This window comes from Rhinatrema bivittatum, chromosome 3 (genome assembly GCF_901001135.1).
Source record: "Rhinatrema bivittatum chromosome 3, aRhiBiv1.1, whole genome shotgun sequence".
NCBI classification, from domain to species: domain Eukaryota; kingdom Metazoa; phylum Chordata; class Amphibia; order Gymnophiona; family Rhinatrematidae; genus Rhinatrema; species Rhinatrema bivittatum.
Genome location: NC_042617.1, coordinates 119108909 through 119125481, shown reverse-complemented (window position 1 = coordinate 119125481; position 16573 = coordinate 119108909). Strand labels below are relative to the sequence as shown.

At 46.3% G+C, this 16573-nt stretch overlaps 1 protein-coding gene across 1 annotated transcript in view; it reads right to left on the bottom strand.

Annotated features, from left to right (window-relative positions):
• The window catches only part of SERTAD2 (SERTA domain containing 2), a 58817-nt gene that overhangs the window by 22303 nt on the left and 19941 nt on the right, over positions 1-16573 (bottom strand). The window lies entirely within an intron of this gene.

Here is a 16573-nt window from a genome sequence, read left to right as displayed (position 1 = left end):
ATGTCGCTGCCTAAGGCAGCAACTAACAGGCTGCTCTAACCACCAGGGCCATAACCAGGCCAGTTCACACCTATGGCCAAGTGAAAAAAGTGCGCCCTCACCACGAACACAACATACCACCACAAAGTGGTAGAGGGCTTTCATTTCTATTTTTAATTTTGACCCAGTAGTTTCCTCCTGCTCCTTTGAGCTTCTAGCTCAACTGGACCCAGTAAGTAGATCCTGGCACCAAAAGTTGTATTTATAAAATTGTATAGCCTGCTCGGTCTACAATTCTAGGTGGAATACAAAATTTCATACAGATTAAAACTTATAACTAATTGTCAAAAGATTCACAAACAAGACAGTAATATTTATACATCCATGCATCAAATAGTATTCACCATATTTAAATGAGTTAGGTTTTTAATGCAGGAATCATAAGCATGGAAAATAATTTTATCTGTCTCTTATGGATAGATCAGAGGATTCAATATCATCAGATATATCCAATGTACCAAATCTAAGAGGCTGGAAAACCATCCACTTTGAAAATCTGGGAGCCAGCCAGAACCATGAATCTTTGCCCGCCCACAGACTTTGCACCTGTTATCAAAGCACATGCGCGAATTTCAAAATTAAATCCCAGGAGGTTGCTTGCCAGTTCCACCTTCCCCCTTAAAGCCGTGTGTTCCACACCAAAACAATGAAAAATTATGTATTTAGAATACATGAAAAAAGAACCCCAGTCTTCCAAGGCAAAAATATCACTTACAACATGTAAATTATATTTATACTCTGCTGTGATGCCAACTCTGCAAAAGAGACTCTTGGAACCCATATAGTATTAAGCCTATCATAACACGTGTTGGATATGGGCTTGACCTTGAGAATGCTATGAGTAAACTGAATTGCAATTACAATACAGTAAACCTACCATACCAAAACAGCACTAACTGCTAGCACTCAAAAAGTAACAACTCTATCTATGAAAACACAACACTGCAAAATATCACATCAGGCCCTGGAACACCAGTGCACCTTCTATTAGGAAAACATAACAAGCCACACCACAATAGTTGCCTACACAGAAACAAGCTAGAAGAATCCCTCACCTTAGTCATACATGCAGAACTCAGAGATTCTCAAATACATAACAGAGAGACTATAACATAGAAATAGAAATATGCAGCCAAAAACTGAACTGGAAACCACAACAAGCCAGACTCTGTATGCAGAGCAACAATGGAAAAACAGAAAAATCACCATTCATCATAAAACAAAGTCAAGAAATATAAAGCATCAATCATAATAGTAAAACTATACTAATACACAAAGAATACATATTTCAAATCAGCTGAAGAATAGAACATCCAATAATTAAAAACTCATAACATTTTTCCAAATGTCAATAAAATATTTTAAAAACAGCAAACAGAATCAAACATGCAATAATTAAAAAAAATGTAAGGATTAAAAAAAGCAGAGTTGCTTACCTGTAACAGGTATTCTCTGAAGACAAGCAGGATGGTAGTCCTCACACATGGGTGAATCCCTAGCTACAGGATGCTCCCCAAAACAAAAGGGAACCAAAAGACACCCAGCCAGGTGCCAACAGACACCACACCACCGGTGCTGTTGGTAACAGAGGGGGAGACAGCCTGAACCCAAACAACAGGAGAGTTGGGTTCTACACCTCAAACAGGTTCCGAAGGACAGACTGGCATTCTGTTGCATTGGCCATCCCTGTCCAGACGGTAATGAGATTTGAATGGGTGGAGAGAACTCCATGCCGCAGCCTTGCAGATCTCCTTCATGGGAATTGCTTGCAAGTGGGCCACAAACGCTGCCATGACTGACAGAATGAGCCTTGACATGACCCCCAAGACACAGTCCCACCTAGGCATAAGAGAAGGAGATGCAATCTGCTAGCCAACTGGAAAGTGTCTGTTTGACAATGGCAACACCCAACCTATTCTTGTCGAAAGAAATATAAAGTTGGGGGACTGTCTATGGGCTTCTGTCTGCTCCAGATAGAAGGCTAAAGCTTGCTTGCAATCCAAACTGTGCAATGCTCGTTTGCCTTGGTGCGAATGGAACCTGGGAAAGAATATTTGCAGGACAATTGACTGGTTAAGATGGAAATTCATCACAACCTTAGACAAGAACTTAGGCAAGACTACCCTTTCATGATAAAACTTAGTATAAGGCAGATAAAGTCACTAAGGCCTGGAGCTCACTGACCCTGCACGCTGACGTGATGCCAACAAAAATATGACCTTCCAGGTCAAGTACTTCAGGTCACAGATGTGCAGCGACTGAAAAAGGAGCTTTCAGGGGTGCTCTTCTGCCGGCGATGGGAATGGCCACATAAGAACGGAGCTCTCCCCACCGGAACTTTCTTAAGCTGAAAACTCTAATCCTGAACCCTGGAATCCGGCTTGCTGAGACACCTTAGGGTAGCTATCATAGTCGGGATAGCGGCGAAGAGGAAAACTGCAGATTTAAAGCAGTTTTCATTTAGAAAACTGCCATCGGAGCTGGCTGGGGAAGGCGCAGGGGACCCCTCACCAGAGGGCACTGAAGCCGCATCGGTCACCCCACAAATACAAGAGGAGATTCGGGGTTGGTTCCTGGAAATAAGATCAGACCTCAAACTGCATAAAAAAGAACTATTAGCCTCTATAACTGAATTGTGGGAAGATCTTATAACGCTGAGACATCGAGTTGACAATATTGATGTGCGCTCAGACAACCATGCAGCAGCGTTGAATAACTAAATGCACAGCACAGCTCGATGGAAAAGGAGTTATCCAACTTTCAAGATAAAATTGAAGACCTAGAGAACAGGTCTCGAAGGTGCTATATCCGAATACAGGGAGTACCTGATTCTGCCGATTATGCAAATGCGCAGGAGGTGGCTGAGAAAGTGTGTAAGGCCATATTGCAAGAAGGAAATCCTCCTAATGGAGATGTGCCTGTCGCACCAAGGGACATTAAAATAGAAAGGGCAAATTGAGCTGTGGAATCCGAGGACAGACGCTAGACCACGGGACATTATCATCTGTTTCCATAGTTATGTGCAAAAAGCGCAAATACTGGAAGCCACTAAAAAGAAAAACACCTGGCCATGGAGGGGCCACTCCTTGAGCATTCACCAGGATTTGGCATTGTCCACGCTGAAGCGGCGATTCGAACTACATGAGGCAACATCCTTCATGAGAGCTGAGAACATTCACTATAGATGGACTTTCCCATTTGGGCTCCAATTCATGATAAATGGAACGACTCATTGAGTAAAAACACTGTCTGAGGCGGCAGAGGCCTTAGATAAGGCTGGATTTAGGCCAAACATCACTACTGCTAAGCAACTGACTAAAGCACAGAGAACTGATGGACCATCCACGCTGGCACAGAGTGGGTAAAGGAGGAAGGCACTTGCGTAGACACTCTGAGGACTCCAGAGCTGCACCATCAGATCAAGGCTGAAGACTGGAGGACTATTTTTGCACCTATATGTAAGATACCTCTCAAGGACTTATTTGAATACGATGGGAAGGAGAGATGGTCCTCTCTTATCATGCTGCGGCTTCAGGATTTTTTTTTTCAGGTTATTAATATTATCCTTTATTCATAGCTAAGTTCTTCACGTGCAATGTTGTGTGTTCCGGGGGGAGAGGCCCAGAAGGGCTGTTCCTGACAGCACTGGGTGCCCACTACAGACAGGAGATGACCACCTGGGTGGTTAGATGGTGTGATCAGGGGGGTGGGTATGGGAATGGAGAGACTCTCCAAGGAGTTGGTTTAATAATGTCTGCAAAATGGGGATGGGTTTATGGATAATGTGGGGATCACTGTATTACTGTATGGGAGCTCTTTATGTACTTCAATCAGGACAATGGTAGAATGGATTGTATCAGTTAATGTGAAAGGGTTAAATCACCATCACAAGCGTTTTCTATTGGAACAGAAGCTACTGGCTAATAGAGCGACAATAGCAATGATACAAGAAACCCACTTTCGCAAAAGGCATGAACATCTTCTATCATTTAGGCAATTTCCCCATAGAAACCTCTCGGCAAGCACTAAAGATGCAAAATATACAGGGGTGGGTATTCTGATAGCACGGGATTTCATACATGAAGTACGAGCCGTAATCAATGACTCCCTAGGGAGATATGTTATCTTAAAATTGGGTGTGGGACAGGAAATCTTTACGCTAGTTTGTATATGCTCCTAATACGGGACAAGATCCCTTTTTCCAAGCCATGGATGCTTTATTGGTAAAACATGCTGAAGGGCTCTTAATATTTAGGGGGGGGGGGGGGGGGGGGTGGAGACTGAAATTTAACATATAATCCTTTCCTGGATGGTTCCTAGCAAAGATCTATCGCTTTGAGGCAAGCCCGCAGTTCCCTTAAGGCACTGATAACAAGGTGGGATTTGAAAGATATATGGTGGAAAAGACATCCTAAATCACGTAGCTACTCCTACTACTCTCATGCACACCAGTCTTACTCCCTGTTATTTTCTGATTGACCCCCAATTACAGAATAGAGTGACTAAGGTGGGCATAGAGTCCATTACCTGGAAAGATCATGTGCCTGTCTGGCTGGAGGTGCAATTAGCATCTCCCCACCCCGGACAAAGATTCTTGAGACTAAATGAAGCATTATTAAAAGATACTAATTTCCTGACTCACTTGGAGGAGGGGCTTCAAGATTATTTTAAGCTAAATACCACCCTGACTCACTCCTCCCCAATAATCTGGAACTGCTCTAAAGCTATTGCTAGAGGATTACTTATCTCCCAAGCAGCTTACTGTAAAAAAACAGAAGGGGGAGAGACTGGCAAAGTTATCCGCAGAAATAGCCCAGCTTACACAGCTTCATCAATCCTCACAACGCCCTAAAATCTACCGCCAGTTGAACACTGCCTGGTCTGCCCTTCAGACTCTAGATGATGAGGCAATTGTCCATGCATTAGAGGTAACCAAACAGCACTTTTATGAAGAAGGTAATAAGGTGGATTGTCTTCTAGCCAGGCGCCTTCGCATAGTATTAGCCCAAAATAAAATTTCCAAAATTAAAAGCTCCAATGGTTCTATGCTCACGTCATCAGAAGACATATGCCAGTGTTTTACTGATTTCTATGCTTCATTATACAAGGCAGAGGACTCAATTTGGGAGGCAGATATTGACCAATAACTAGAGACGGTATCTCTTAGTTCACTCATGTCAGAACAGCAGGCTCTGTTAGACCGCCCTGTACAGGAGTCGGAGGTACTATACGCCATAAAATTGCTGAAGCATGGCAAGGCCCCAGGATTGGATGGCCTGTCGGGGGCTTATTATAAAAAATTAACCCATGTAATTTCAGCACCTTTGCCGAAGTGTTCAATTCCCTGAGGGGGGGGGGGGGATAGCTCCTTTGCGAACCATGCTAATGTAGCAGGAATTACTGTACTGGCTAAGCCAGGGAGGGATCCAGCTATATGTGGGTCATATTGACCTATATCTTTGATCAACCTAGATCTTAAGATACTGGCGCGAATATTGGCAGGGAGACTAAAGGCAGTTTTACCAAACCTGCGGATATGGCAAGCGATAATATCCGCAAGGTGGTTGATATTACAGATTGGGTGAAAGGTAATCACATTCCCTCAGTTTTATTAGGCATAGATGCTGAAAAGTCTTTTGACCTTGTCCACTGGCCATTTTTGTTTAAAGTACTGCAGAAAATGTGTTTTGGGTTTTTTTTCCTGCGATGGGTAGCCAAGTTATATGAATTGCCTAAGGCTAGGGTAAAGGTAAATGGGGGCTATGGCTCCAGCTTCAATATTCAACGAAGAACTAGACAAGGTTGCCCATTGTCTCTAATGTTAAGCCATTTGCAGCCAGGGTGTGTAACTCAGAGCGTATCCTAGGAGTGGCAGTTGCAGACTTACATCTTAAACTCTAACACTTCGCAGACGATATTCTATTTACCCTCTCAGAGCCATATAGCTCGTTGATGGCAGTAGTGGATGAGATAGATCGTTTTCACAGAGTAGCTGGCTTTACAGTGAATTATGATAAATCTGAGCTTTTAAATATAAACCTATCACAAGAAGAGGTAACTCGCATAACCAAAACCTTTCCATTTCGCTGGGCTATGCAGTCCATTAAATATTTGGGGGTTCAGATTAGCTCCACTCTCTCTGAACTATATCAGCTTAATTATATCCCTTTATGGAAGAAAATCGAGAAGGATCTTAATAATTGGAGTAGGGAACACTTTTCCTGGGCGGGTCATATAACGGTTATAAAGATGAATGTTTTGCCCCGCTTACTGTATTTTTTCTCCACATTACCCATTCACATCTCCGCCGCCATGCTGAAGACCTGGCAGAAAAAAAAATCTTGGATTACATTTGGAAAAAAAGGCTGCCCCGCATTGCTAGGGCAGTTTTATATCTTCCCAGAAAAAATGGGGGAGGGGGCGTCCCTAACCTGCAATGGTATTTTGGAGCAGCGCAACTTCAGGCCCTAGTGGATGCCTATTAGACGGATCTTAAGCAATGGGTCCGTCTGGAACAAGCAGTGGTTGGTGGGATGCCGTTACAGTCACTCATGTGGCAGCCCAAACAGACATGGAGACCCGTGAAGTATTTACCGCTGGCGTTAGGAAATATGCTCAAAGTTTGGAATCAGTGGAAGGCAAAATTGGTGGGCCCTTGTAAATATTTCCAGCTTTCCTACCTTTTTCATAATACTTGTTTCCCGGCGGGCATGGAATCACAAGCTTTCTCTATATGGGCTGACCAGGGTATTGCCTGTATCGGACACCTCTGGAAGGAGGGTGCAATGATGACTTTAGCTGATTTTCAGGGTAAATATAAAGACAGTGAGCAGCATTTTTTAAGCTTTTCCCAGGTTCGCCTTTTTTTGAAAGAGATGCAGATGTCCCAAATGTTACGGGTATCTAAGTCCTTGTTTGAATCATATTGTGAACATGCGGGCAAAATTAAAGGGGTGAAATCAAAGATATACATCATTCTCAACGTGCACTCTCCCTACACTTTTTCACACATTGCAACATGGTCACAGGATTTAGGAGACACTCAGCGAGGATGAGTGGGATGTAGTTTTTTTAGGGTAGCGAAAAGCTCTCTCTCTGCAGCGATACAGGAGCATTGCTTTAAATTGCTTTATCGCTGGCACTTGACCCCGATTAAAATGCATGCCATGTTTCCTCATTTAATGGTTAAATGTTGGCGGAACTGTGGCCAGGTAGGTTCTTATTCTCATATTTGGTGGTATTGCCGTTATGGACCAGATTCGTAGGTGGTTGGATACTCTAGTGGGGGGTGGAGTGGTACTGGACCCTAAACATGCACTTCTAAACCTACCTGTTGAGGGAATGGATAAGTCAACCCAAACCTTTTGCACACAAGTGTATGTATAGCAGCCAGATGCAACTGGCAAGAGCTTGGAAGCTACCTAACCCTCCCACATTACCAGTGGTGATTCATAGGCTACATTCTCATTATCGCATGGCTCATCTCACTGCACTGCGTCAGGACAGGCTATGCGCCTTCAATGCAATATGGGAACCCTTGAGCAGATGATTACAAAAGCAGAACTCCTTTGATTGAATAAAGTAACTCCTTACATATAGCTGAAAGCAGACACCCAGGCATTGTGTAGTATTTGATTTTCTTTATTTATGTATCATGTACAATAATAGTAGATGGAGAGTGGGGGTGGTTGGGTGGGGAGGGTTACAGGTTATATGTTATTGTGGCTGGAATTTGGCAATTGTATCATAACAAAATATCTTGACCACTGTTGACATAGTGTCTCAAAATCTGTACAATGTGATTTGTTTATATGGTCAATAAAAGTTTATATTTAATAAAAAAGAAAAAGGAGCTTTCATCAGCTGAGCTAATACCACGTAATAGTCCAAAGACACAGTGGCAGGCCTTAGGAGAGGCTTCAACTGAAGCAGGCCCTGCATGAAGCGTATAACTATAGGCTGTACAGAGATGGGTGTACCATCTACACCTTGGGGGTATGAACCAACCGCTCTGAGATGAACTCTAACGGAATTGGTCTTTAAGAAGGAGGTAGTCAAGCAGTTTTTGTGTGGGGCAGGAGACGTGATCTAGTGCCTTCTGCTCACACCACATAAAAAACCTCCTCCATTTCAGTCCATAGGACTTTCTGGTGAAAGGCTTTCTAGAAGTCACTAGGACCCAAGACACATCCTCTAAAAGATCAAGCGGCTGCAGGATTAACCTCTCAACATCCAGGCTGTGAGCGACAGGGCTTGGAGGTTGGGATGCCGCAGCCTGCCTTGATCTTGCATGATGAGATCTGGGAAGTCCCCAGACTGATCGGTCTCCGGATGGACAACTCCCACAGAAGTGAAAACCAGACCTGTCTTGGCCAATGAGGATCATAGTCCCCCTGTCCTTGCAAAGATTCAAGTTAGTCTTCGCTACTAAGGGAATTAGAGGATAGACATACAGAAGACCCTTGCCCCAATGACAGGTGAGGGCATCTGAGGCTGGTTTGCTGTCTGACCTGTACAGGGAGCAGAAACAAGACACCTTCCAGTTGCAGGGGGACATGAACAGATCTACATTTGGGCTCCCTCAGAGTGGAATATATGATTTGCAACCCCTGATCCAGGGACCACTCTTGGGGTCTGAAAGCTCGACTCAGCCTGTCTGCTACCACATTCGCTGACGTGGGCAGGTACATGGCCCTTGGCACCATCCCATGGGACAGGGTCCACGACCAGATCTGGACCACTTTTTGACACAGGAGGTATGAACCCATGCCTCCCGGCTTGTTAATAGATCACATAGCTACTTGGTTGTTTGTGTGGATCAGGACAACTTTGTTAGACAGCCAATTTCTGAAAGCCCATAGTGCATAGCTGATTGCCCTAAGTTCCAGGAAGTTGATTTGACAATAGCGTTCCTGGGCAGACCAGAGATCCTGAGTACTGAGACCATCAACATGAGCTCCCCACCCCAGGGTGGATGCATCAATGGTTGGGACAATTTGAGTAGGAGGACTTTGAAAAGAGACAATGAGTCCTGGAGAGACGGGGTGACTCAGATGCAATGCTGGAGACTTTGAGTGGCCTGGCACCACTGTGACCTCAGGGTCTATTGGGCTCTGCCCATATGAAAATGTGTCAAGGGAGTGACATGGACGGTTGGAGCCATATGGCTCAACAACCTCACTATGTACCAGGCTTACACCTGCAGCTCTGTTGGATCTCTGCCGCAATGGTCATCAAGATGTCAGCCCTCTGGGCAAGGCAGGATGGCCTTGGCTGAGCGTTATCTAGCAGGGCTCCCATGAATTCCAACTGAAGTGATGGGCTGAGTTGGGACTTTGGGTAGTTGAGAACAAACCATAGTGATGGTAACATCCGAATGGTCAAGTGATTGGACCTGGTGGCCACTGCCTGAGATTTCCCCTTGACCAGCCAACCAACCAGATACAGGAAAACATGCCTCCCAGCCTCCAGAGGTGTGCCGCCACCTCAGCCAGGCATTTTGTGAAGACCCATGGGGCTGACGTGAGCCCAATTGGCAACACCTGGTACTGGAAGTACTGTTTTCCCATGACAAATTGAGATACTTCCTGTGACCGGGGAAAATCTTGATACGAGTGTATGCGTTCTTTAGGTCAAGAAAGCATAGCCATCCCCTTTTTTGCTAAAGGGGGATTCAAGGTGCCTAGGAAAACCATCTTGAATGTTTCTTTTCTTAGAAACTTGTTCAAGGCCCTTAGGTTTAGGTTGGGATGGAGTCATTCTGTTCTGTTTGGAATCAGGAAGTACTGGAATAGAATCCCTGCCCTCTTTGACTTGCTGGTATGGGCTTGACCACTCTGGCCATTAAGAGGGAGGAGAGCTCCACTAGTATACCTCCTGATGTGCTACCAGCCCCCAAAATGGGCATGGAAGGCAATTTGGCAGGACACTCAATAAATTCAATTAGTTGGTCCAAGTTTATTCTAGGACACTGGTTCACTGCAGCCTTTCCCCGACCGGAAGGTCCATTGTCCTGGTTACTAGTGTACGCTCCCTATGACCATCCCTGGAGTTGACTGAGGAGCTGACTGGGGCTTGGGGGATCTCTGCTGACTAGGATGGATGCAGAAGCCCTAATGATGTTGATGGAAGCGAGGGGGCGGACGATAGTACTTCCTTGGCCCTAGTCTCACCTAGAAGAGAAGGACGGGTCTGGAGTACTGGCAGGAGATATGTTGGAGGGTTTCATGGTGGTCCCAGAGTTGAGCCACAGCATCGCTCACCCAATATCCGAAGAAATTCCCTCCAGTACACAGCACATTAGTAAATCATTCCTGTACCTCTTATCAGAATTCTAAGGCCCACAGCTGTCCCATTCTGAGGGCACTGATTCTTGCTGCAGAGACTCTATGCTGTCTCGAAAACATTGTAGGTCCACACTCCAGGCCCTTATGAACCAGTGACATGAAGGTGCTCTGCTGCTGAGGCAACTGCTTGGCCACCTTCTTCACCATGTCACAAGAGTACTCGCTCATGTAGAGTTGGTAGGCAGTGATGCAGGCAATGAGCATGGCACCTCAAAACACCTTCCTTCCAAGAGTGTCCATCGCTCTATGGTCTTTCCCCAGGGTGCTGAGGAATGAGTCTGAGAGTGCTTGGCCATCTTGAGGGCAGATTCAACCATCACTGACTGGTGGGGCAACTGATGCTTATTGAATCCAGCAGCCTTCTGGATGAGGTAGACCCAGTCTGTCTTCTTATTAACGGGAGGCACCATGAGGGTGTGTTCCCATATCCTCAGCAGCAACTCCTTAAAAGATCTTGGCTCTCCCAGTACACAAGATCTCCTTAGAAGGCTCCATGAACTAGAAGATCTCAAACATTTTGTGTCTCCATCAATAGGTGAAACAGGATGGCTTCTGCCATCACCCTCACAAAACCTGCGAAGGAATATGCCCCATCGGGCACCAAGGCTGTGCCAGGAACCAACATCAGCTGTACACCAAAGTGCATGTTGAGCTTCCCAGAAGTGGAATGAGGACGGGCAGCATCGGGTCCAGTGTTGTCGGTGCCATGGGTCCGAAGCCCTGCAGCACCCGGTCCACTGCTACTGAACTCTGCGCTCCAGCTCCTCCTCAAATGTTGTCGATAACATCAACTGGGAGGAAGGAGGAGTAGTCAGATTCTCTTCAGAACCTCGAAGTGGACTGGTGATTGGCATCAGGACCGGTGGAGACCAATGTGGACCCCCAGCAATGAAGGAGGATTGGTATTCCTCGCCACAGGGTCGCTTCAGGGGCAAAGCAGCAAAAGCCGTCGCATCCCCTTGTATCAACGGTCTTTCCCTTGAGCCGAGACCGATGATGAGGAACCAGACGTCCTCGGCCTAGAGGAGAGCGATGTTGGTTTGTTTCCAGTGCCCTTGTCCGCCGACAGCATCAATGGAACCAACAGTCCCGCAGATGTTGATGACTCGGTGTCCATTGGTGTGGCTCCTTGGTCCTTCGAAGCTAATGCTGCCGATGCCAATGGCTCAGATTTCTTTGATCTGAAGAGCTGTTCCATCTTGTCAAGTCAATGCTGACGTCCCTTCAGCAACACCAGACATTATACGATGCCCCCAGGCACAGGACACATATCTCATGCAGATTCATGATGGACTTTGCCGAAACCTGGCCGTAGCCATGTTGGACAAAAGAAAAAGGTGCACGAACCAAAAACAATGGCGGTGAGGTGGCGATGGCCAGGGGTACCGATGCATCGCTGCCACGAAACTTAATGAATCGCTGAAAACCCCGACTAGGAACACTATAGGAATGACACTGTGCTTAATCACATGCACGCGTACACACACACACTGACCCACCCACGTTCTCTCTGTGCCATGCTCAATCACACATGCACAAAGCTCTCTCACTCTCATTGCCTTCCTCTGGAAGCCAAGGAGCAGCAGCAGCAGCCTCCAGCCCCAGGGCCCACCAGTCCTTCCTCCTAGCCTCAAATCAGCGCTGCTCCTGACTGAAGCTGCATCTTTTGGCCGGTGGGTCATGCTGCTACTCCTGCTTCTGTCTTCAGGGGAAGAGTGGAAAACAGTTCTGTTGGCCCCTTGGGCTGTGCTGTTCCTTCTGCTGCCGAGTGCTGGGTGGGAGAGGCATAGGACTGATTACAGAGGGAGGCGTGGCCTGTATATGTCACCTCGACTGAGAGGCAGCTTTTATATTTTTGTTCTGGTGGCGATTTCCCACCTCCCTCTTCAAAGGAGGATGCTGAAGGAGTGGGGGGCACCATGAGCAGGCAGAGTTAGTTAATCTTCTCCCAGCCACATCAGAGTTCTTGATGACCAAGGGTTTATCGGGGAGAAGGAAAGGCAACTTGTAAGCCACATTATAAGTGGCGCTCCATGGTGGATGGTGCCTATGGCCATGGCCATATTGGCCATAGGCTAGTTACAGCTCTGCTGGCCAAACTTCTGGATGTGCCCCCTTTTTAATTTTCTCCAGACTCATCATCAATATTCTCTTTAAGCTGTGGGTGTGCAAAGAAAAGGAGAACATGGTGTACAAATTTGTATATTACATTGCATACGAGAACCATTTTTTGCACAAAGCCCACAAAAAAAAATTTAGAGGGAACACTCACCACCACTCTCCTCCTTCCCTCCCCAGGCCCATGCCAACCCCTCTCAGCCTCTAACCGTCTCCATGCTCCATCCGAAATTCTGATGCCACTGGTTCCTCCTCTGCAGGGAGCACAGAGAGCAGCTACTCTTCTTCCTAAACTAATACCTCTCCTCCTATGCAGGGAACCGAAGGTGAGACTGGAGAAAACAGCACAGAAAAGAACGTGTGTTTGCTCTAGCCTCAACCCCTCCACTCCTGCTCCCTGCACAGAGGAGGAGAGAGGAGCACATGAATTAGCGAGAAGAGTAGCTCTTCTCCCTTCTGCTTTTATGGGCCCTTTGCTATGCAGGCCATTTTACCCACAGGTAAACCAGCCTCAGCAACTATCAGCATGACATTTTGCCAGAATTTCTGAGACAGTATCAAAGTAAACAGATGTTTTTGCTTTACAGTAGGGGGGAAAAACCCCTCTGCTCCTGCCCCTTAGAAAGCACAGTGATCTCAGGACAAGAGTTTCCCCTCTCTAGCACTATCCTCTCTCCCTTGAGGTCAGTGTTTTCCCACTTTAAGTTAACATCAGGTCATATTTTCCATACATCACCAATGCAGAGAGCAGTGTATAGAATGAACAGCTCAATGCACGTTAAAAAAAAAAAAAAAAAAAAAAAAGGCTTTTGCTCTGCACTTCTTTCCAACTTCACCTACAAGTTAAATACTCCTTTAAAAAAAACCCCAACATGACCTGGAAGGCCACCGTCTTGAGACCAACTTGGAATGGAGACCAGGCTCGATAGAAAGCCAGTCCAGAGGTATCAACCAGGGTGACCAGACCAGACCAACCAGTGCTGCCGCTGTGGGCGTCATGTGCGGCAGTGTGGCCAGAAATCAATGCTTGCGCTTTTACGTGGTCCATGCACCAGAGGTCACTGCCTTAGCAGGTAAGTTTAGCATAAAATCAAATTCAAGATTTCTGAAGTGATTCAGCAGAAGAAATGGTGCTGGAGGAGCAACTGTGAATGACAGCAGCAGGGGGTCTTCTGAGGGAGCCTTCGGTGGTTTCTCTGCCCTATAGCCAGCAGGGGCTACTGCCAAAAAAAAAAAAAAAAAAGGAGAAGCACAAGGAAGGTGGGGGGGGGGGGGGGGGCGGGAGAGGAAGACAACAGGGGCTTAGGAATCAAGGACAAGACTTGGCTATGCCTTACACAGAGCTGCTGAAATAGAAAAAGGGAGCTTAGATGAATGCCAAATCTCTCTCAAAAGTCTTACAGTCCCTGCAGAAACATCCACATTAAGTGGCAAGTAAGGCAAAACCTGCTTTAACAAATAAGCAATGTAATTATAAAGCAAGTTAACAGTGCAGAGCCAACTAACGTGTTCCAGTGATATTTTGAAACTGTAATCTGATACTACTGTTTCCATCCTCGTGCCCTGCCTGCTCTCCCTTGCTGCATACTGTACTATTTGAGGCCCAGAGGGTAAAGGCAGCTCCTGCAGCTGATTAATGCTCAGACACTGCACTTCGCCTGAGATCCTGCAGCACCGCCACCCGCGCTATCCTTCAGCAGCTCAGACTTTCCTGGCTTCCTTCAGATGAACCCTCCTCCCCACCACCTTCACAGCACTGGCTCTGTGCAATTTTACATCACTAAGAATAAAGCAAGAAAAAAAAAAAAAAAAAAAGAGATTGTTAAGCGTCAGTCTCGCAACCTGTGCAGTGTTTTATGTGCTGCGTGTTTTATTTCTCGCTATGCCACCTTCGGCATTTGTGACACAAACTGCATTTACCACAGAGAATAATGACGACAAAGAAACCCATTAAAAAAAAAAAAAAAAAAAACCAACCTGAAAGAAAAGCTCATTAAATAACTCACAGGAACAGCATCCTGTATGATACAACCACGTTAGTACATACAAGGCGCTGCCGGGTTTGGTTGCAAGACAAGCTGGCGACATGCTGTACCTTCCGCCGGGGTTCCAGAGTGGAACCTACCCAGGCCCAGACAGGGAATTCCCTTCTCCATGCATGTGGATCCCCTCTTCCTCTTAATCATAAGTTTGTGGGGCACTTTGGTCAAATACACTTTCCATCAATGTAGCTGCCCTGCCCCAGCAGCGTGCGTGCACGTGTGTGTGTGTGTGTCTCTCTCAAGGCATGCCGTGCATCCATAAAGAACACAACCCATGCATGCAGCACCACCAACACAACAATGTGTTCAGGAAGAATTTCCTTTCTGCATTTCAGACTAGGGCAGGAATTCAGTGCCTTCTTCAGAAGTCATTTAAAATACCTCCTTTCTAAAGATCAAAAGATAAAAAACGGTGCCTAAGTCAGCGCCAGGAGTTACAGTAAATCATACAGTCCAAAAGATCTGAGAAACTGAACATTCATCCATCAGATGTTCCTTATGTGACTGACCCAACACACACAAATTTGCCCGACAGATAAGGATCTTTACTCAGCCTACACAATCCTGATTATGCTATGAGCATGGGATTAGTAGTGTTAAGGGAAATGCCGCATTCTTGGTCTTTGCTCTCCTGGCAGGGCACTCCCACTCACAGCTGTGCCACTGATGGATAATGGAAAACAGAAGTCACTAAAACCCATGACCTCCACCAAACTTCTGGGCTTGACTGGCCTAGACAGCCCTGAATGAGTCTCTGGTCAGTAAAGCAAGAATAAAAGTTAGCCAGGCTCTCAAAACTAGTGTTACAGACTTGTGCCTTCAGCTGCACGCTATCTTTCCAGCTGGAAGATCACCGAGGCAATAAACTTCTTTATATGCCAGATATTGTCCTCTTACCTGATCCCACTAGGAACAGGATATGGTTTGGACCCTGTTGAAACAGTCAAAAACAAAACTAATGGGATTTCAGGAAGGAGGGAGCCGCTTCACTGGCAGAGGGGTGCGAGAGCGAAAACCTTCCTCCAATTATCTGAACGCAGCTCCTCCTAATCAATCCTCTCTGCAGAGTCTAAAACGAAACCCCACTACAGCTGCAACCCAACTGCTTCAAAGCATGAGTCACTGCCTCAAAGAACAGGCAACCTGCTCAGACCTTAAAACCACTTCAGTTGAACACAGACCCCCAAACGAAGCTTGAAAATTAGATTTCAAAACCCATTTCAAGTGCCCTGGACTGCCCATGTTAACCTAGGCTGACCTCAGAGGAAGACCTAGCTTGAATCCCCATCTTGGATCCTGAAAGTCAGCTTCTTATTCTGACAATTCCAAAAAGGTGGCCTTCGAGTCCCAGAAAGCAATGGCAATGGAAACTGAAGCAATCAGGATGACCAGCATCAGCTGCTAACGTCTAGGCTGCTTTCCATCTCCTTACGCGCCGCCATGCAAACGGGGCCAGGGCAGGAGTGCCGGGTCCAAACGAAGTTGTGATCCCGGGGGGGGGGGGGGGCCATTGGCGAAGGGCTGCAGCTGCGATGGGCATGGGTGCGTCGTCCGAGATGGGGGCTTATCTAAGCCAGGCCTAAGCGGCTGTCAAGGCCTTATGCCGGCGCAGAATTTTAATATGTTGGAATAAAAGAAATCATTCGCAATGCCTCCCCCCTCTTTTCCTGCCTTACGTCATCCGTTCCTGACCAAGAACTATCCCTAGGACGGCTGGGTTAGTCGGGATGGTGCAGAGGCTTAAAAACGAAGGGAAGAAAGCCCTCCGAAAGGACGCCTGGGCTTCACAGCAAAAACCACGAATCTTAAACAGCGACATTACAGTGCCGCATGTCACATCCGCTATCAGTATGGAAGGCCAAAGCTGTAGCTCATGTGGATATACTGTATCCAAAAAAAAAAGAGGAGACCTGGCGTGTTTGTTTTCGAGGGATCACTTGTAGTAGGATGACATCTTGCTCAGTGCGTTTTACACAAGACTGTGTTGTACTGGAAGGAGCAGAGATGCACCTTACATTCTGGCTTAAC